The sequence below is a fragment of the Canis lupus genome, unplaced genomic scaffold, assembly GCF_011100685.1.
Source record: "Canis lupus familiaris isolate Mischka breed German Shepherd unplaced genomic scaffold, alternate assembly UU_Cfam_GSD_1.0 chrUn_S1707H1901, whole genome shotgun sequence".
Lineage (NCBI taxonomy): Eukaryota > Metazoa > Chordata > Mammalia > Carnivora > Canidae > Canis > Canis lupus.
In genome coordinates, this window is record NW_023330555.1 from 1 (window position 1) to 21,137 (window position 21,137).

The 21,137-nt window shown below is 43.4% G+C and overlaps 2 long non-coding RNA genes across 4 annotated transcripts in view; one reads left to right on the top strand and one right to left on the bottom strand.

The window, feature by feature from the left end:
- Positions 1–369: 369 nt before the first annotated feature.
- The window catches only part of LOC119878540, a 73,247-nt gene continuing 52,479 nt past the window's right edge, over positions 370–21,137 (bottom strand). The window contains exons 3-6 of one of the 2 annotated variants that reach the window (XR_005386984.1): positions 9,032–9,124; positions 4,442–4,590; positions 1,306–1,437; positions 370–736 (exon numbers count right to left, since the gene is read on the bottom strand). This is a non-coding gene — a long non-coding RNA (uncharacterized LOC119878540). Of the gene's footprint in view, positions 737–979; positions 1,438–4,441; positions 4,591–9,031; positions 9,125–21,137 lie in introns of those variants that run through there. The other variant, XR_005386983.1, reaches the window with a different exon arrangement.
- Positions 1,348–21,137, top strand: part of LOC119878541 — a 70,062-nt gene continuing 50,272 nt past the window's right edge. The window contains exons 1-2 of one of the 2 annotated variants that reach the window (XR_005386985.1): positions 1,348–1,470; positions 18,483–18,559. This is a non-coding gene — a long non-coding RNA (uncharacterized LOC119878541). Of the gene's footprint in view, positions 1,471–16,680; positions 16,764–18,482; positions 18,560–21,137 lie in introns of those variants that run through there. The other variant, XR_005386986.1, reaches the window with a different exon arrangement.

The window sequence follows — 21,137 nt, forward strand, 5'->3', positions numbered from 1 at the left end:
GCCCCAGAATTCCCCTCTGCCTTCTGTGAAAGAAGCAAGAACCACAGCTCCATCTCTGTCCAGGGACCAAGCCTTAGTTCCCTTTGGGCCCGACATCTCAGTTTAGGATGAATCCCAAAGGGCCCCTGCTGTGTCAGATGCATAGCTGAGATTGGAGTCTGTACCTTCTGACGAGGCAAGAGATAGTTGGAAGAGAGGAAAAAGCCTGAGGTCAGAACTCATGTATTCACCTAAACAGCCCCTTGGTACCTGTTGTTTTCTATCTGAATGGCATCTGTGCATCTTATTACAAGTCCATACTTTTTCCTCCTCAGGAAAATGGCAAGTCCTTCTGCAGATTTCAGAATCATCATGCTTATTCATGGGGATTGGGTAATAGCAATAATGGTAGTGATGAAAAAAACCAGAACTGAGGTATCACCCTCTTTGTTGAAGAGGGTGATGGCCAATGACCCAAGTTCCCATTCGAGGAGATCATGATATGACATGTTCCCAAGTGTCAGACTTTCCTGTGGAAAGCAGTTGTGTTCTCTTCATCTTCCCTCTCCTCTCCTCGTCCTCTCCTCTCCCCCTTCTCTCTTCTGACAGATGGCTCCCTCCAAACTTTGGAGAGTGAACTAGGACTTGGCCCTGTATCAGCCTTTGCTGTACATAGTAGTTAGTCTCTAGGATGGCCTGCGATCTCTTAGTATTCATGTCCTTGTATACTCTTCTCCCATGTTGTATCAGAGTTGATCTGTGCAACCAACAGGATACAACAGAAGTGAAGAAATGTTCCTTCTGATATTTGATTACTTTGAAACTGTAGTATCTCCTTCCTCCCTCCCTCTTCTCCTCCTTTTCTCCCTCTCTGTCATCATTTGCCCTGAGAAATGCCAGTTAGTGCTCTTCCTCCCTCCCTCCATCTCTCTTATCTCTCTTCTCTCTTCTCTTCTCTCTCTCTATCTCTCTCTCTCTCTCTCTCATCATTGCTGTGGGGGAATACATTATAAGGACATCCAGGCAGCCCACACAGAGACCCATGTAGAGAAGAACCAAGCCTGACAACTACATGGGTGATCTTGGAAGCAGGTCTTCCTGGTGACAGGCCCTGCTGACAGCTAGATTACAACTTCATGAGAAACTCAGCCAGAAGCACTTAGCTAGGCCACTTCCAAACTCCTGACCCTCAGATGCCATGAAATAATAAATGCTCATTGTTTTAAACTGCCAAGTTTTGGAGTAATGATTACACAGCAAAGATAACTAGCACAGATATATCCTTTGAGAAAATGAACACCAAGAATCCTGTGGAAATAGTTGTACCTATGCCAATAACTTCCACACGCTTTGTCTCTGTACCAGTGCAGGCAAGAAGAACTGGGTCGCAGGAAACATCATACACGTTGTAGCAGGCAGGACACTTAATGCCATTGGGTACTGAGGATTCCTGAGGCACTGAATGAAGAAAGAAAATTTTCATCTCAAAGAGTAAGCCATAAAAGGAGCTCAGAGAATTTATTATCCCCCAACAAGATCATGCTTATTCCATGATTCCTCCACCCAAAATCAAAATTATTTAAAACTAGGATGGCATGGAGGGTGTGTGTGTGTGTGTGTGTGTGTGTTGTGTGTGTGTGTGAGAGGGGAGTAGGTATTAAGTGGAAAGATAGAGGATCTTATAGGAATTTGGTTTATTTGCTTCTTTCATGAATTGATCCTTTGCCCTGGCTGGAGAAAAATGCTTAGATGCCAGAAGGTAACTTGTGGTCTTAAAAATACTGGTAAGAAATTTTATCATTTCAAGTTTCACATCTAAGTCTTTAATACATTTTTAGCTTATTTCTGTGAATGGCATAAAAAAGTGGTCTGGTTTCATGCTTTTGTATACATGTAGCTGCCCAGTTTTCCCAGCACATTTTTGGGAGAGACTGCCTTTTCCCCCATTGTATATTCTTCTCTCCTTTGCCATAGATAAATTGACCATACAAGCATGGGTTTATTTCTGCATTCTCTCTTCTGTTCCATTGATCTATGTGTCTGTTTTTGTGCCAGTACCATACTGTTTTGATCACTACAGCTCTGTAGTGTATCTTGAAATCTGGGATTGTGATACTTTGAGCTTTATTCCCTCAGGATTGCTTTGGCTACTCAGTCTTTTGTGGTGCAAATTTTACTTTTATTTTCTCTAGTTCTGTAAAAAATACTGTTGTATTTTGATAGGAATTGCATATCTGTAGATTGCTTGGGTAGTATGGACATTTTGACAATACTCGTTCTTCCAGTCCATAACCAAACATTGGAAGTAATTTCACATCATCTGTAGACACATTTTTCTTTATATATCTCCTTTAGCAAAGGAAATAAAACAAAAATAAACTACTGGGACTACACCAAAATAAAAAGCTTTTGCATAGCAAAGAAAATCACCAACAAAATAAAAGGCAACCTACTGAATGAAGAAAGATATTTGCAAATTATATATATCTTTTAAATATATAATTAAATATATAAATAATATATAACTTATAAAAAATAAAATATATAAATAATATAAACACTAATAAAAATTATATATAAATAATATTCTAAATATATAAAGAGCTTATACAACTCAATACCAAAAAAGCCCCACGAATAATCCAATTAAAAAATGGGCATGGAGGGATCCCTGGGTGGCGCAGTGGTTTGGCGCCTGCCTTTGGCCCAGGGCGCGATCCTGGAGACCCGGGATCGAATCCCACTTCGGGCTCCCGGTGCATGGAGCCTGCTTCTCCCTCTGCCTATGTCTCTGCCTCTCTCTCTCTCTCACTGTGTGCCTATCATGAATAAATAAAATTAAAAAAATGGGCATGGAAAAAAAAAATGGGCATGGGACCTGAATAGACATTTTTCCAAGAAAGATATATAGATGGCCAACGGACACATAAAAAAAGATTCTCAACATCACTAATCATCAGGAAAATGCAAGTTCAAACTATAATGAGATATCACTTTATGCCTGTCAGAATGGCTAAAATAAAAAACATAGGAAATAACAATTATTTGTGAGGGTGCAGAGAAAATGGAATCTTTGTGTGCTGTTGGTAGGAATGCAAATTGGGGATAGCCACTGTGGAAAACAGTATGGAGGTTCCTCAAAAAAATAAAAATGGAAATTCCATATGATCCCATAATTTCATTACTGGGGTATTTACCCAAAGAAAATGAAAAACACTAATTTGAAAAGATATATGCACCCCTATGTTTATTGTAGAATTATTTGCAATAGCTGATATATGAAAAAACAACCCGGGTGTCCATGGACTGAAGAATGGATAAAGAACACGTGATATGTATGTGTGTGTGTGTGTATGAATAAATAAATTTATTTATTCATTAGAGACACAGAGAAAGAGAGGCAGAGATATAGGCAGAGGGAGAAGCAGGCTCCCTTCAGGGAGCCCAGTATGGGACTCAATCCTGGGACCCCAGGATCACAACCTGAGCCAAAATCAGATGCTTAAGCACTGAGCCACCCAGGCGTGTCTATACAAGAGGATATTACACAACCATAAAAACGGATGAGATCTTTCCATTTCAAATAACATGGATGGATTTAGAGCATAAATGCTAAGTGAAATAAGGCAGTCAAGGAAAAATAAATATCTATCATGTGATTTCACTCATATATAGAATTTTAAAAATGAAACAAATTAGCAAACAAAGGTTTTTAAAAAGGCAAACAAAAACCACTCTTAAATAGCATAAACTGATGGTTGCTAGCAGGTAGGTGGGTGGAAGATGGATTATATAGGTGAAAGAGATTAAGAGTACATTTATCTTGATGAGCCCCGAGCAATATATAGAATTGTTGAATCGCTGTATTGTACACCTGAAACTAATATAATACTGTATGTTAATTATACTTCAATAAAAAAATACTGTTGAGAGAGTTAAGAAATAAATAGGCAAGGACAAACACTTTTCAACTGGAATGGAAAAGCAAACAATTTAAACCTACAAACTCATACTTAGTGTAAATCCTGAGGACCCATCCCAGCCGCCCAGCTGCCATTCAGTCTTCCTTAAAAGAAGGGCTTGTGCCTATCCCTTCACAGGAAGGAAAGACAGTCAGTGAGGAAAATCAATAGGCAGCTCAGAAGCAGAGAGACAGGTCGTAGGAAGGTACTTAGAAGACAGACATAAGGGATCCCTGGGTGGCGCAGCGGTTTGGCGCCTGCCTTTGGCCCAGGGCGCAATCCTGGAGACCTAGGATCGAGTTCCATGTCGGGCTCCCGGTGCATGGAGCCTGCTTCTCCCTCTGCCTGTGTCTCTGCCTCTCTCTCTCTCTCTCTCTCTCTCTCTGTATGACTATCATAAATAAATAAATTTAAAAAAATTAAAAAAAAGACAGACATAAGACAATGGATTGGGATAAAGGATGGGAAGGGAGGGAGAGCAGAGATGTGTTGGCACTCACCTTGGAAGTCCCCTTGGTTATAGAGCTCATCTTGGCAGCACTGGTAGTTTTACCTGAATGTTTTATTATCTCCTAGTGTTGCTGAGAAGGTCCTTGGGACACACTTGCTTGAAGAACAACCTTCTCCTCAACATATTGTAAGAGCTTCCCTGTACAGAAGCAAACCCCAGAAGGAATTTCCCCTTTGAACCATAGAGAGAGCGATGCCCAAATGGGCTACCATTATTAAAGGATTCTGTGCTTCAAATCCTTTTGTCTTTAGTCTTTCCACTTCTCAAGGAGCCCTTCTGCATTGGTCCATGGAATAAACCAGTGGAGGGATGGTTTGTTAGCACTTGTTAGAATGGGAGTGTCATACTTCAATGAGGTGATGCAGAACAAGGATTGTCCAGTCTTTTTACCAGTGTCTCCCACCCTGCCTCCTCCCACCACCCCACACCCCCAGTCCTATCTGGGTAGAATTCAACATAAGAAAGTAGGGTAAAATAGAAGATGCACAGGAAAGCTCCAGCTGGCACCAACATCAGCACTTGTCTGATCTAATCTCTGATTCCTCAGATGAAGAATCTGAGGCTCAGAGAAATGCAAAACTTGGCTAAAGTTGACTGAGAGGTGATGTGGGTCTCCTAATTTTGTCTCGTGCCTGTTGCCTCCACCACCAACTGCTCTCAACATCAGGAGAACCACAGAAAGCTAGCTCTATCTGTTGCTGCCCTACCTCCCCAGTTCTTAGAGGAATAGCCAAGGGCTTGCTCGTGAAAAGAAACAGGGTCTGAGAGAATGTATTAGTATCTTCAGAGATTCACTGACACTCTGTTAGGGTAGAGTATACTTCCTTGTCTCACTGACAATAGACATGGTCATATGATTTGCTCTGAATACTAAAATGTGAGCAGAAATGTGTATTCTATGTTCCAGCAGAAGCTAGGGTATACTTGGAGTATGGTTCTCTCTATCTCTCTTCATTTTTTTATTGTGGTACAATGCATATAAGGTAAAAAAATACTATCTTAAAAATTTTTAAAGATTTTACTTATTTATTCATGAGACACACACACACACACACACACACACAGAGACAGGCAGAGATACAGGCAGAGGGAGAAGCAGGCTCCATGCAGGGAGTCCAATGTGGGGCTTGATACTGGGACTTCAGGATTATGCCCTGAGCCAAAGGCAGATGCTCAACAGCTGAGCCACCCAGGCGTCCCTATATTAAACATTTTTAATTGCACAGTTCAGTGGTGTTAATCTCCATGCTCTTTCTTCCCTCCACCATGACACCCAGCAATTCTTTAGAAAGCATCTTCTCCATCAACTTGAGTCCCAGGTTAATATGATTTAGAGTAGACATGCGGCTGACCCAGATGGTGTGAGCAAGAAATAAATCTTTAATTTTGTAGCTTCTGACACCTTGGAGTCACTTGGTATAGCAGCGGTACTTAGCCTCTTAGTACTTAGCAGTACTTAGCCTGGCTGATACCAGGATAACACATGGCTGTCATCTCTAACTTGCTGTCCACCCTGCTGGCTAAAGACCATGAAGTTTCCATGCAATAGCATCTGACTTACAACTAAGTAGAAGAAAGTGTTTCTAGCTTCTAAAATCTCAAGGTGAAGGATGCAGACCAAGAATAAAAACATCTGAAAGCAAGGGCAAATGTATACAACTGAACATGTGCTTTCATTGGCACAGGGCATGCTCAAATGGCCTGATCTTCTGCCTTGTTGAGAATGGATTTTCCTCGGATGTGAGTCTTTGAAACAGGGTGTCACAGCCAACTTTCTCATTCTAAAGAGAAAGATAGAAATGAAGAGAAGCCAGGGCAGAGGGAAACATTAGTTCTTCAGTCACTGACTATCATTTCAGGCAGGGAATTTTTATTACTGTCTACCCCTAAAAACACGTAGGAAGACACAGACCAAAGAGATGTGATGGTGTCAAGTTGTCCACCCCCAGCCTGGGGCCACCCAATGCTTGCACAATCCCTGGTAGCCTGCCACCCAAGAGTACAGGTTCTTTGAGTGACCAAGCCCTCTGGTCACTGGGCCTGACAAGGGACAGATGGTGTTTGTACTTCTTCCAAGGATAGACTATGTCATGCTTAGGCGGAGGAGGAAATAAAAGCTTCATAAACACACTCAAGCCCTCTTTATGGTATTCACTTATATACCTGGCAGATGTCCAACTCATCAAAATTCCACCCTTTTCTGAACATGTCAAATGGCCAAAGTTAGGTCGAAGTTTGAGAAGGCAGAGAAGGGTCTGGAAGTGATAGAATTGGGTTGAGCACAGGCAGTGTTCATGGTGGAACCCACCCTGGAGAAAGACAACCAGTTACTCATTTCCCCCTCAATTTCTGGCCCTTGATGTACTCACCAATATCTATCATATCCCTTCTAAGAACCTGGGCCTAAGGGAAGTATAAAAGCTTACAGTTTTTTTTTTACCTGGATTCTGGAGCCAGAGTGCCTAGGCTCAAAGCACCTAGAACAATGCTAGCATGACTAGATTTGAATAAAGTTTAGCTATAGCTGCTGCTATAATGCTCTCACTCGTCACTTTTCATAGAGCTTGTAATTCAAGAGCACAGATAGGCAGCATTTTTCTGAACCTGAGGCTTGGAAGATAAATGGGATTCAGGTAAGATTCATGTAAGCCTGTGAAAATCCCACTCCCTGAGGCCTAGAGGGAAAATGAAAAGGCAGTTGTCATGTGGAGAAACCACCAATACCAAGAATGAGGGTCCCAACCCTGAATCCCAGATTTTTGGTTATTTCAAGAGGTGGGGATGGAACTCCTCAAAAGCCAGTCTGGAGAGCTAAGAGTAAGGTGTCATCCTGAGGCCCACCACTGTTCATCTGAGACGTGGGCAAGTCAGAGTAAGGATGTACCGGCAGGTGGCCTGATAACAAGAAGTAGGGCTGCAGGTCCTGATGTGCAGGGCATTGTGCACAACATTGTGATGCTCAGACAATCTTGCCAGTAAACCAGGGGAGGTAAAGGTTATGTGCAGGTCTGGGTGGGATTCTTGGCCCAGCATAGGGATGCTTCCCTGAGACCACTGCTCAGTGAGAATCAAGACTCTACATCCAGCTGCCATGGGATCATGAAAGGAAATGACTATAAGAAAATGTCACCCTAACTACTTCTTACTACCAGCTTAAAGCACTCTTCCCCACTCACTAATTCACAGGACCAGAAGGTATTTTCTAACCCCATACGAACATGTAATGGGCAGAACATATAAGGGTGAATGAAAAAGAGTTAGGATGAAGATATGGAAGTTTTCCAGTTAACAAAATAAGCCTAGAAGTCAAAAACTAGAAAGTTTCATGTGAGGGCTATGAATGAAAGTTTGGACAGGGTGGTGTGTGTGTGAAGGTGTGCAGCAGGGAGGCATCTTGGGTTCAAATTATGAAGGTAACTGTCTTGGTTTCTTAGGACTACCATAACAGAGTGCCACCAACCAGGTAGCTTAAACAACAAAAATGTGTATTCTCACAGTTGTGGCATCTAAAAGTCTGAACATGGAGCCAGCAGGGTTGGCTCCTTCAGGAGGCTGTGGAGAAGATACTGTCCCATGCCTTTGTCCTGGCTTCTGGTGGCTGCAGCAATCTTTGTCACCCCTTGGCTTATAGACACATCACTCTGATCTCTGCCTCCATCTTCACATGGAGTTCCCTTGTGTGTCTCCCTCCTCTTTTTATAGGGATAGGGACACTAGCCGTATTAGGTTGGGGCCCACATTATTTCAGTATGACCTCATTTAACTGATAACATCAGCAATGACCCTATTTCCAAATAAGATCATATTCTCAGGTATCCAGGGCTTAGGACTTCAATATATCTCTTTTGGAGGTGCAATCAAAGTCATAACAGGAACAGAAGCCCTTGGATTCCCCCCTCTCAGTGCCCCATTCCTTCTACCTGGGTCCCTCTAACTTTGTCCTTTCATGTGTCCATCCAAGTGGCTAGCACTGCTCTCCTCAGGGACACTCTTTACTGTCTGAAAGCGGTCCATCTGAGAGTGGAAATTGGGACAGCCACTATGGAAAACAGTAGGAAGGGTCCTCAAGAAACTATAAATAGATGCACTTCTGGATATATAACTTAATGAAACAAAATCACCACCCTGAATATGTCTACACCCCATATTCATCACAGCATTATTCACCATAGCTAACCAATGGTAACAACCTAAGTATCTATCAACAAATGAATGGATGAAGGAATACTATTTGGCCATAAAGAAAATCTTGCCATTTATGACAACATGGATAGACATTGGAGGAATTATGCTAGGTGAAATAAGTCAGAGAATGACGAACACTTATAATCTCACTTACATAATAATTGATAGAAACAGAATAGATTGGTGCTTACCAGAGATAGAGGGAGAGTGTGGGGGCATACTCCTTAGTTTTGTGATCTTGGGGCTAAATTTATCCTTTTCTTTGAAAAACTTGTCATGCCCTGTCTTCCATTTTAAGTACCATCTTTATGGATAATGATCATTACAAAGAATACATGTTTGTTGCAAAAAAACCCTCAGAATGTAGAAGTATAGAATAAAAAGTGGAAGTTACCTGCCTTCTGGTGGCTTCTACATCCTGTGATTGTTTTCTGAGTGAGGATGTTCCAGGGTGTAGTCTTCCTGAGGCAACAACTGTTCTTGTAAACTGTAGAGAGGTAGTTTAAGGAAGTGGGTTTATGGATGAACATAAGATTCATCCCTAACTGGGTTCAAATTCCTACCCCTTCTGTTACTAGCTCTTCCAAAGTGGATGTTATTTCAGCTTTCCATGCCCCTCTTTATCTTTAAGCTACAAGATGATCATGGTAGTAGTCCCTATATCATGGAGTTGCTGTGAGAATTAAGTGATTTCACAAACATGGTAATTCTTGGCTACTTTTATTATTGTTTTGTATCTTCCTGCCTACTGGAGGTCTTTGAGCCAAGGAATAATGAGATAGTACAAGTTCAAGAATGTAAATTAACCAACGAAAAGCCCAATAAGGATAATAGCACTGTCTCTGAGGTGTGGATGGAAAACGTAAAAACAATTTTAAAAATTAATTTTTCCAGCTTTATTGACATATAAATGACATGTAATATTGCATAAATGTAAAGAATATAACAGTTTAAAAATATTTTTATTTAAATTCCAGTAAACAGTGTACTGCATATTAATTTGAAATATATATATATATACTGTGAAATTACTACAATAAATTTAATTAACATCCACACCTCACATGGTTACAAATTCTTTTTCTTGTGATGTGAACTTTTAAGGTTTACATTCTTATCAACTTTCAAATATATAATATTGTTAACTATAGTCACCGTGCTGTGCACTATATCCCCAGACCATTTCATAGGTTGCCTTTTAGTTTTGTTGATGATTCCTACACTGTGCAGAAGCATTTTGTTTTGATACAGTCCGAATAGTTTTACTAGTTTCAGAGGCAGAGCTTAGTGATTCATCAGTTGCATATAACATCCAGTGCTCATTACATCATGTGCCTGCCTTAATGTCCATCACCCATTTACCTCATCCCCTCACTCCCCTCCCCTCCAGCAACCCTGTTTGTTTCCTAGTGTTAAGAGTCTCCCATGGTTTGCCTCCCTCTCAATTTTCATCTTATTTTTCCTTCCTTTCCCCTATGTTCATCTGTCTTATTTCTTAAATTTTACGTATGTGTGAAATATTATGGTATCTGTCTTTCTCTGACTGACTTACTTCACTTAGCATCATACCCTCTAGTTCTAGTCACATCACTGCAAATGGCAAGATTTCATTCTTTTTGATGGTTGGGTAATATTCCATATTATATCCATATATATTGCTTCTCCATTCACCTCTCAATGGGCATCTTGGCTCTTTCCATATTTTGGCTGTTGTACGCACTGCTGCTATAAACATTGGACTGCTTGAGCTACTTTGAATAACTATGTTTGTATCCTTTAGATAAATACCTAATAGTACAATTACTGCGTGGTAGGATGGTTTTATTTTTCAGTTTTTGAGGAACTTCCATTCTGTTTTCCACAGAGGCTGCAAAAGTCTGCATTCTCACCAAGAGTGTAAAAGGGTTCCCTTTCTCCACATCCTTGCTAACATCAGTTGTTTTCTGTCTTGTTAATTTTAGCCATTCTGACTGGTGTGAGGTGGCATCTCATTTTGGCTTTGATCTGTATTTCCCTGATGACAAGTCACGTGGAACATTTTCTCATGTGTCTGTTGGCCATGTGTATGTCTTATTTGGACAAACGTCTGTTCATGTCTTCTGTCCATTTCTCAACTGAATTTTTTGCTTGAGTTTGATAAGTTCTTTATCGATTTTGGATACTAGCCCTTGACCTGATAAGATCATTGCAAATATCTTCTCCCATTCCATAGTTGCCTTTTAGTTTTGTTGGTTTTTTCCTTTACTGTGCAAAAATTTTTATCCTGATGAGGTTTCAGTAGTTCACTTTTGCTTTTGTTTCCCTTGTCTCCAGAGACATGTCTAGAAAGAAGTTGCTGCGGCTGAGTTCAACAGATTGCTGCCTGTATGTATTCTCCACTAGGATTTTGATGGATTCCTGTCTCACATTTAGGTGTTTCGCCCATTTTGAGCTTATCTTTGTGTATGGTGTAAGAAAGTGGTCCAGTTTCATTCTTCTGCATGTGGCTGTATAATTTTCCTAACACCATTTGTTGAAAAAATGTCTTTTTCCACTGGATGTTCTTTCCTGCTTTGTCAAAGATTAGTTGACCGTAGAGTTGATGGTCCATTTCTGGGTTCTCTATTCTGTCTCATCGATATATGTGTCTGTTTTGTATCAGAACCATACTGTCTTGATGATCAGAGCTTTGTAATACAGCTTGAAGTCCAGAATTTTGCTGCCTCCAGCTTTGGTTTTCTTTTTCAACATTACTTTGGTGATTTGAGGTCTTTTCTGGTTTCATACAAATTTTAGGGTTGTTTCATAGATCAATGGAACAGAATAGAGAATCCAGAAGTGGAACCTCAACTTTATAGCCAAATAGTATTCGACAAAGGAGGAAAGACTATCTATCCACTGGAAAAAAGACAGTCTCTTCAATAAATGGTGCTGGGAAAATTGGACATCCACGTGCAGAAGAATGAAACTAGACCACTCTCTTGCACCATCCACAAAGATAAACTCAAAATGGATGAAAGATCTTAATGTAAGACAAGATTCCATCAAAATCCTAGAGGAGAACACAGGCAACACCCTTTCTGAACTTGGCCACAGTAACTTCTTGCAAGATTAATCCATGAAGGCAAGAGAAACAAAAGCAAAAATGAATTATTGGGACTTCATCAAGATAAGAAGCTTTTGCACAGCAAAAGATACCATCAACAAAACTCAAAGACAACCTACAGAATGGGAGAGGATATTTGCAAATGACATATCAGATAAAGGGCTAGTTTCCAAGATCTATAAAGAACTTCTTAAACTCAACAGCAAAGAAACAATCCAATCATGAAATGGGCAAAAGACATGAAGAGAAATCTCACAGAGGAAGACATAGACGTGGCCAACAAGCACATGAGAAAATGCTCCGCTCACTTGCCATCAGGGAACTACAAATCAAAACCACCATGAGATCCCACCTCACACCAGTGAGAATGGGGAAAATTAACAAAGCAGGAAACCACAAATGTTGGAGAGGATGTGGAGAAAGGGGGACCCTCCTGCACTGTTGGTGGGAATGTGAACTGGTGCAGCAACTCTGGAAAACTGTGTGGAGGTTCCTCAAAGAGTTAAAAATAGATCTGCTCTATGGACCCAGCAATTGCACTGTTGGGGATTTTCCCCAAAGATACAGATGCAATGAAATGCCGGGACACCTGCACCCCGATGTTTGTAGCAGCAATGTCCACAATACCCGCACTGTGGAAGGAGCCTCGGTGTCCATAGAAAGATGAATGGATAAAGAAGATGTGGTTTATGTATACAATGGAATATTACTCAGCCATTAGAAATGACAAATACCCACCATTGGCTTCGACGTGGATGGAACTGGAGAGTATTATGGCTGAGTGAAATAAGTCAATTGGAGAAGGACAAACATTATATGATCTCATTCATTTGGGGACGATAAAAAATAGTGAAAGGGAATAAAGGAGAAAGGAGAAAAAATGAGTGGGAAATATCAGAAAGGGAGACAGAACATGAAAGACTCCTAACTCTGGGAAACGAACTAGGGGTGGTAGAAGCAGAGGAGGGTGGGGGGTGGGGGTGATGGGCACTGAGGTGGGCACTTGACGGGATGAGCACCGGGTGTTATTCTATATGTTGGCAAATTGAACACCAATAAAAGATAAATTTATTTTAAAAAATTTTAGAGTTGTTGGTTCCAGCTCTGTAAAAAATGCTAATGCGGGCAGCCCAGGTGGCTCAGCGGTTTAGCGCCACCTTCAGCCCAGGGCCGGATCCTGGAGATTCGGGATCCAGTCCCACGTTGGGCTCTCTGCATGGAGCCTGCTTCTCCCTCAGCCTGTGTCTCTGCCTCTCTCTCTCCCTCTCTGTGTATCTGTCATGAATAAATAAATAAAACCTTTTAAAAATTGGTATTTTGATAGAGATTGCACTGAATGTGTAGGTTGCTCTGGGTAGCAATAGACAACTTTTGGGGTAGCATTAACAATATTTGTTCTTCCAATGCATGAGAATGGAATGTTTTTCCTTTTCTTTATGTCTTCCTCAATTTCTTTCATAAGCATTCCATAGTATCCAGAGTACAGATCCTTTACCTCTTTGGTTTATTCCAAGGTGTCTTATGGTTTGGGGGACAATTGTAAGTGGGATCCATTCCTTCATTTCTTTCATCCGTTCATGTTTAGTGTATAGAAATGCAACTGACTTCTGTGCATTGATTTTATATTCTGCGATTTTGCTGAATTCCTACATCAGTTCAAGCAATTTTGGGATGGAATCTTTTGGGTTTTCTATATAAAGTATCATGTTGTCTACAAATAGTGAAAGTTTGACTTCTTTGCCAATTTGGATGCTTTTTATTTGTCTGATTTCTGAGGCTAGGACTTCTAGCACTATGTTGAACAGCAGTGAGAGTGGACATCCCTGTCTTATTCCTGACCCTGGAAGAAAATCTCTGTTTTTCCCTGTTAAGGATGATATTCACTGTGGATTTTTTGTATGGCTTTTAGGATACTGAGGTAAGTTCCTTCTGTCTTTATACTGCAGTGAGTTTCAATCAAGAAAGAATGCTGTATTTTGTCTTTTATTAATGTTGTGTATCACGTTGATTTGCAACTGTTGAACCACCCTTGCATCTCAGGAATAAATTCCTTTTGGTCATGGTAAATAATCCTTTTAATGAACTTTTGGATCCAATTTGCTACTATCTTGGTGACAATTTTTGCATCCATATTCATCAGGGATCTTTGATCTGTACTTCTTTTGGGTGGGGTCTTTATTTGGTGTTGGGATTGATGCTGGCCTCATAGAATGAGTTTGGAAGTTATTCTTCCATTTCTAGTTTTTGGAACAGTTTCAGAATAGGTACTAATTATTTAAATGTTTGGTGGAATTCCCCTGGGAAGCCGTCTGGCCCTGGACTCTTGTTTGTTAGGAGACCTTTGAGATCTGATTCAATTTCTTTGCTGGTTATGGCTCTGTTCAGATTTTCTATTTCTTCCTGTTTCCGTTTTAGTAGTTTATATATTTCTAGGAATGCATCCAAATTGCCTAATTTGTTGGGATATAATTGCTGACAATATTCTCTTATAATTGTATTTCTTCAGTGTTGCTTGTGATCTCTTTTTCATTCATGATTTTATTTCTTTGAGTCCTTTCTCTTTTCTCTTTTTGATAAGTCTGGCTAGGCATTTATCGATTTTATTAATTCTTTCGAAGAATCAGCTATTAATTTCATTGATCTTTTCTGTTTTTTCCCCCATATCATTGCTTTATGGTCCACTCTATTATTTTTCTTCTCCTGCTAGATTTAGGCTTTATCTGTTGTTCTTTTATCAGCTCCTTTAGATTTCAGGTTATGTTGTGTCTTTGCAACTTGTTTCTTGAGAAAGGCCTGTGTTGCTATATACTTTCCTCTTAGGACCACCTTTGCTGCATCCTCATAGTTTAGGGGACATGTCTAGAAAAATGTCGCTACAGGAATACCAGAGAAATTGCTCTCTTCTAGAATTTTTATACTTTCAGATCTCACAATTAGGTCTTTGATACATTTTGAGTATATTTTGTGTATGGTGTAAGAAAATGGCCTACTTTCATTGTTTTTGCAAGTAGCTATCCAGTTTCCCAACAGCACTTGTTGAAGAGACTTTTTCCCATTATTTTTTCCTGCTTTGTCAGAGAGTAAATGATCATATAATTATAGATTTTTTAGTGTTGTTTTATTAATCTGTGTGTCCATTTTGTACTAACAGTATACTTTCTGAGTTACTACAGCTTTGTAATAGAACTGGAAGTCTGGAATGTGTTACCTCCTGTTTTGTTTTTCCAAGATTGCTTCGGCTGCTTGGGGTATTCTGTGGTTCCATATAAATTTTAGGATTGTTTTAGCTCTGTGAAGAATGCCGGTGATATTTTGATAGGAATTGCATCCAAAGTGTAAATTTCTTTGGTTGGCATAGACCTTTTAACAGTATCTGGCCTTTTTTTTTAAAATTTTTTTAAAATTTTTATTTATTTGTGATAGTCACAGAGAGAGAGAGAGAATGAGGCAGAGACACAGGCAGAGGGAGAAGCAGGCTCCATGCACCGGGAGCCCAACGTGGGATTCGATCCAGGTCTCCAGGATTGCGCCCTGAGCCAAAGGCAGGCGCCAAACCGCTGCACCACCCAGGGATCCCAGTATTTGGCCTTCTAATCCATAAGCATGGAATGTCTTTCCAATTGTGTCATCTTCAACTCTTTAATCATTGTTTTATAGTTTTCAGAGTATAGGTCTTTTACCTCTTTGGTTAAGCTTATTCCTAGGTATTTTAATATTTCTGGTTCAATTGTAAATGGGATTATTTTATTAATTTGTCCTTCTGCTGTTTCATTATTAGTGTATAGAAATGATACAGATTTCTGTGTGTTGTTTTTGTATCCTGTGACTTTACAAATTTATTTCTCAGCTATAGAATGTTTTTGAAGGAGTGTTTAAGGTTTTCTGTGTGTACTATTATGTCAACTGCAAATAGTGAAAGTTTTACTTCATCCTTGCAATTCCGGATGCACTTTATTTCTCTTTGATGTCTGATTGCTGTGGCTAAGATTGAGAGATAGGGAGGGAGACAGGGCCAGGCCAGGAGGGACAGAGAGTGAGACCGGGAGGGAGAGACAGAGACCCGGACGGAAGGACAGGGAGGGAGACACAGAGCCAGAGAGAGGCTTCGTGCCTCCATGAGCAGGAGTCCCTTGGGACTGAGCGGGGGGCTCAAGGCCTCAAACCCAGCGCCTGACCAGACTACCCGGCAGAGGCATAGGCATTCTCCACTCCGCTCTGAACTCCGCGAAGGGCGGGCCTCTGTGCGGGGGGCGGGCCCAGGGGCGGGGAGCGGGGGCGAGGCCACAGGGTTCCAGGAGCTTGCCCCTGCGCCTGACCCCGAGCGTGACCTGAAGGGGGCCGCGGCTGGCCGCAGGAGGAGCTGTGCGCAGATGCGACCCGGCGGTGGCAGGAGGTAGCTCGGCCGCGCCCCCAGTCCAGGCCCGCGGTTCCCCGCGGTTCCCCGCGCTCCGGGCTCGCGGCAGCAGCTCTGCAGGCCTCGGCCCCCTGCGCGCAGGTCAGCGTGGGCCCCGGGAGGTGTGACGGGACCTGGGGTGGCTGTGCGAGGGGCATCTGACCCTCGCTTGTGGCGCAGCGGGTGCCTGGGAGGGACCGGGAGGGGGACAGCGGGCCTTGGGGCTGCATGGAGGTGGCCCCGTGGCGAGCCGGACCCACACCCTTTGGGCCGCCAGGGTGCCGGGCAGAGGGCTGCGGGGAAGGAGTGGTGGGACCTGTTGGCGGAGGGGGGCGGCGGTGGGGCCTCCTACAGGTCAGGCCAGGTCTCCTTTGGGCGGCTCAGGGAGGGTGCGGGGCCCCTCCCCCGGGCTCAGGGAGGTACCGCGGAACCCATGTGCGTGCGCTCAGAGGGGTTAGGGTGCAGGCACCTTGCAATGTCAGGGCACGGCCTTGGGACGGTGGCTTGAGGGCCTGGGCTGCTGGGCCCCAGGAGCCTCCCCAAGCCCTTGGCTCTTACTCCGCCCCCCTCCCCCTCCCAGCTCTCAGGTCCCTCCCTAAGCACCCCAGCCTGGCCAGGAGCCCGCCCCTCCCGCTTGGTCCCTGTCAGGTGAGTATGGCTACCTCTGAAATTTTTGCATTTTGAAAACGTTCTCCTTTCTCCACAGCCTCCCCAAAATTTGGTGTTTCCTGTCTTTTTAATGTTCTCACCGGTGTGAGGTGGCATCTCATTGTGGTTTTGACCTTTATTACTCTGATGGCCAGTGACCCAGAGCATTGTCTTGCCTGCTTGTTGGCCATGTACATATAGGTCTTCTTCCGTGACTTTTCTGTTCGTGACTTTTCCCGTTTTCTGGATGGGATGGTTGGTCTCTTTGCTGTGGAGTTGCAGAGGTTCTTCAGAGATCTTGGATGCTGGCCCTTTATCTGACAGGGTCATTTGCACATACCTTCTTCTCCCATTCTGTGGGCCACCTTTGAGTTATGTTGAGTGTTTCTTTTGCTGTGCGGAAAGTGCTCATCTTGATGAAGTACCAGCGATCCATTTTCGCTCTTGTTTCTCTGGACTTTGTGGCTGATGTAATTTGCAAGAAGTTGCTGTGGCCCAGTTCAAGAAGGGTGTTGTTTCCCGTGTTCTCCCGGGGGGTTTTGATGGAATCTTGTCTCACATTTAGATGCTTCATCCATTTTGAGTTTATCCTTGTGTTTGGTGTGAGAGGAATGGTCCAGGTTCATTCCTCTGCATGTGGCTGTCCAGTGTTCCCAGCAGCCTTGATCGAAGAGACTGTCTTTTTTTTCCCATCTTTCCTGCCTGGCCAAATATTAGTTGCCCGTAGAGTTGAGGGTCCACATCTGGATGCTCTCCTCTGTTCCATTGATCCATGTGTCCGTTTCTGTGACAGTACCACACTGTCCTGATGCTCACAGCTTTGAGGCGCGCCCTGAAATCTGGCATTGTGCTGCCCCACCCCCACCCCCTGCATTGGATTTCTTGGCTACTATTCCCGTGGCCGTTCGGGGTCTTTTCTGATTCCACACAAGTCTTCAGATGATTTTTTCCAGCTCTCTGAAGATAGTCCATGGTATTTCTGAGAGGGATTACACTATTTGTGTAAATTGCCCTGAGTCACGTTGACATTTTCCCCAATATTAATTCTTCCAAACCAGGAGCATGGAACCTTTTTCCATCGCTTTGTGTCTTCCTCAGTTTCTTTCAGACATGTTCTGCAGTGTTTTGGGTAGCAATCCTTTACCCCTTTGGTTAGGTTTATTCCTAGGTAGCTCATGCTTTTTTTGGGTGCTGCGGTTGTATAAATGGGGTTGACCCCTTCCTCGATGTCCCTTTCCTCGGTCTCATTCTTCGCTTACAGAAAGGCCACTGGTTTCTGGGTCCCGAGTTTGTATCCCGCCACACTGCCGAACTTGCTGTAGGAGTTCCAGCCATCTTGGGTTTTCTAGGTACGGTATCGTGTCATCGGTGAAGAGGGAGAGTTTGACTTCTTCTTTGCCGATTTGAATGCCTTTTATTTCTTTTCATTGCCTGATTGCTGAGGCCATGACGTCTCGTACTATGTTGAGAATAGCAGCAGTGAGAGTGGACATCCCCGTCTCGTGCCTGGTCATCGGGGAAAGGCTCCCAGTGTTTCCCCATTGGGAATGAGAATTTGCCGCGGGCTTTTCGTAGATGGCTTTGAAGATGCTGAGGGACGTTCCCTCTATCCCGGTACTCTGAAGCGTTTGGATCAGGAATGGATGCTGTGTTTTGTCAAATGCTTCTTCCTCTGCGTCTCTTGAGAGGATCATCTGGTTCTTGTTTTCTCTCTTGCAGATCTGATGAAGCACCTTGAGTGCTTTCTGAGTGCTGAAGAAGCCTTGCACCCCGGGGATAAAGCCCACCGGGTCATCGTGAGTAACTTGTTAATAATGTCCTGTTGGATCCCGTTGGCTCATAGCTTGTGGAGGTGTGCATCCGTGTTCATCAGGGACATCGGTCCAGAATTCTCCCTTTGGGTGGGGGGGGTCTTGGGTTTTGGAGTTAAGGTGACGCTGGCCTCCAAGAACGAGTTTGGAAGTATTCCATTTCTTTCTATCTTTCGGAGCAGCTTTGGTAGCACAGGTATGATTTCTTCTTGAAGCGTTTGATAGAATTCCCCTAGGAAGCCATCTGGCCCCGGACGTTTGTGTCTCGGGAGGTTTGTGTGTTTCTTTATAGGTGTGTTTCTTATTTCCTATTGGGGTTCATTTTGCCAACATAGAGCATAACCCCCCAGGGCTCATCCCATCAAGTGCCCCGCTCCGTGCCCGTTGCCCAGTCACCCGCACCCCCCACCCTCCTCCCTTTCTTCCACCCCTTGTTCATTTCCCAGGGTTAGGAGTCTCTCCTGTTCGGTCTACCTTTCTGCTATCTGCCACTCATTTTTTTCTCCTTTCCCCTCTCTCCCCTTTCACTATTGTTTTCATCCTCCCCAGAAGAATGAGACCATATGATGTTTGTCCTTCGCGATTGTCTTCTTTCCCTCAGCCTTAATACCCTCCGGTTCCATCCAGGTCGAAGCAAATGGTAGGTGTTCGTCGTTTCTAACGGCTGAGTAATCTTCCATTGTGTACAGAGACCACTCACCCTCCTTATCCATTCATCTTTCGATGGACACCGAGGCTCCTTCCACAGAGTGACTATCATGGATGTTGCCGCTCGAAACCTCGGGGTGCAGGTGTCCCAGCATTTACCTGCATCGGTATCATTGGGGTACATCTCCACCAGTGCACCCCCATGCTGGATCACAGTGTAGATCCGTTGTTACCTCTCTGAGGCACCTGCACACGGCTTTCCAGGCGTGGCTGCACCAGGTCACATTCCCACCAGCAGTGCAAGAGGGTTCCCCTTTCGCCACATCATCACTGACATTCGCTGCTTCCTGTCTTGTTAACGTTCACCGCGGTCACTGGTGCGTCAGGTGGGATCTCGTTGTGCTTTTGACCTGTATTTCCCTGACGGCCAGTGATGCGGTGCATTGTCTCATGTGCTTGTCTGTCACGCCTACGTCTTCCTCTGTGACATTTCCGTTCACGTCTCTTGCCCGTCTACCAGATTGGATCCTTGGTCTCTTTGCTGTGGAGTTACAGAAGTTCTTCAGAGATCTTGGATACTGGCCCTTTACCTGACAGGGTCATTTGCACATAACTTCTCCCATTCTGTGCGTTGGCTTTAAGTTTTTTGAGTGTTTCTTTTGCTGTGCGGAAGCTGCTCATCTTGGTGAAGTCCCAGCGATCAATTTTTGCTCTTGTTTCTCTGGCCTTCATGGCTGATGTAATTTGCACGAAGTTGCTGTGGACCAGATCAAGAATGGTGTTGTTGCCTGTGTTGTCCCCTAGGATTTTGATGGAATCTTGTCTTGCATTTAGATCCTTCATCCATTTTGAGTTTATCCTTGTGTATGGTGTGAGAGGAATGATCCAGTTTCATTCTTCTGCGTGTGGCTGTCCAGTGTTCCCAGCAGCATTTACTGAAGAGATTGTCTTTTTTGTTCCCCCTGCAAGGTCTTTGCTGCCTGGCCGAATATTAGTTACCCATAGAGTTGAGGGTCCACCTCTGGATGCTCTCTTCTGTTCCATTGATCGGTATGCCTGTCTTTGTGCCAGTATCACACTGTCTTGCCGGTAACAGCTTCGTGGCACAACGTGAAATCCAGCATTGTGCTGCCCCCGCAGTGGTTTTCTTGGCTACTCTTCCTGTGGCCGTTCGGGGTCTTTTCGGATTCCACACCAGTCTTCAGATGACTTGCTCCAGCTCTCTGAAGAGAGTCCGTGGTATTTCTGACAGGGATTGCATTAGTTGTGTCGATTGCCCTGGGTCACATTGACATTTTCCCGAATATTAATTCTTCCAATCCAGCATCATGGAACCTTTTCCATCTCTTTGTTTCTTCCTCAGTTTCCTTCAGACTTGTTCTGCAGTGTTTCGGGTAGAGACCCTTTACACCTTTGGTTAGGGTTCTTCCTAGGTAGCTCATGCTTTTTTGGGGGTGCTGCAGTTGTATAATTGGGGTTGACCCTTTCCTCGATGTCCCTTTCCTCGGTCTCCTTGTTCGCATGTAGAAAGGCCACTAGTTTCTGGGCCCCACGTTTGTATCCTGCCGCACTGCCGAACTTGCTGTAGGGAGTTTGAGCAATCATGTGGTGGAGTCTTTTGGGTTTTCTAGGTACAATATAATGTCATTGGCGAAGAGGGAGATGTTGACTTCTTCTTTGCCAGTTTCAATGCCTTTTGTTTCGTTTTGTTGCCTGACTGCTGAGGCCATGACGTCTCGTACTATGCTGAGAATAGCAGTGGTGAGAGTGACATCCCAGTCTCGTGCCTGTTCTTCAGGGCAAGGCTTCCGGTGTTTCCCCATTGCGAATGATAATTTGCCACGGGCTTTTCGGAGATGGCTTGGAAGATGCTGAGAGACGTTTCCTGTATCTCTGTACTCTGATGCGTTTGGAT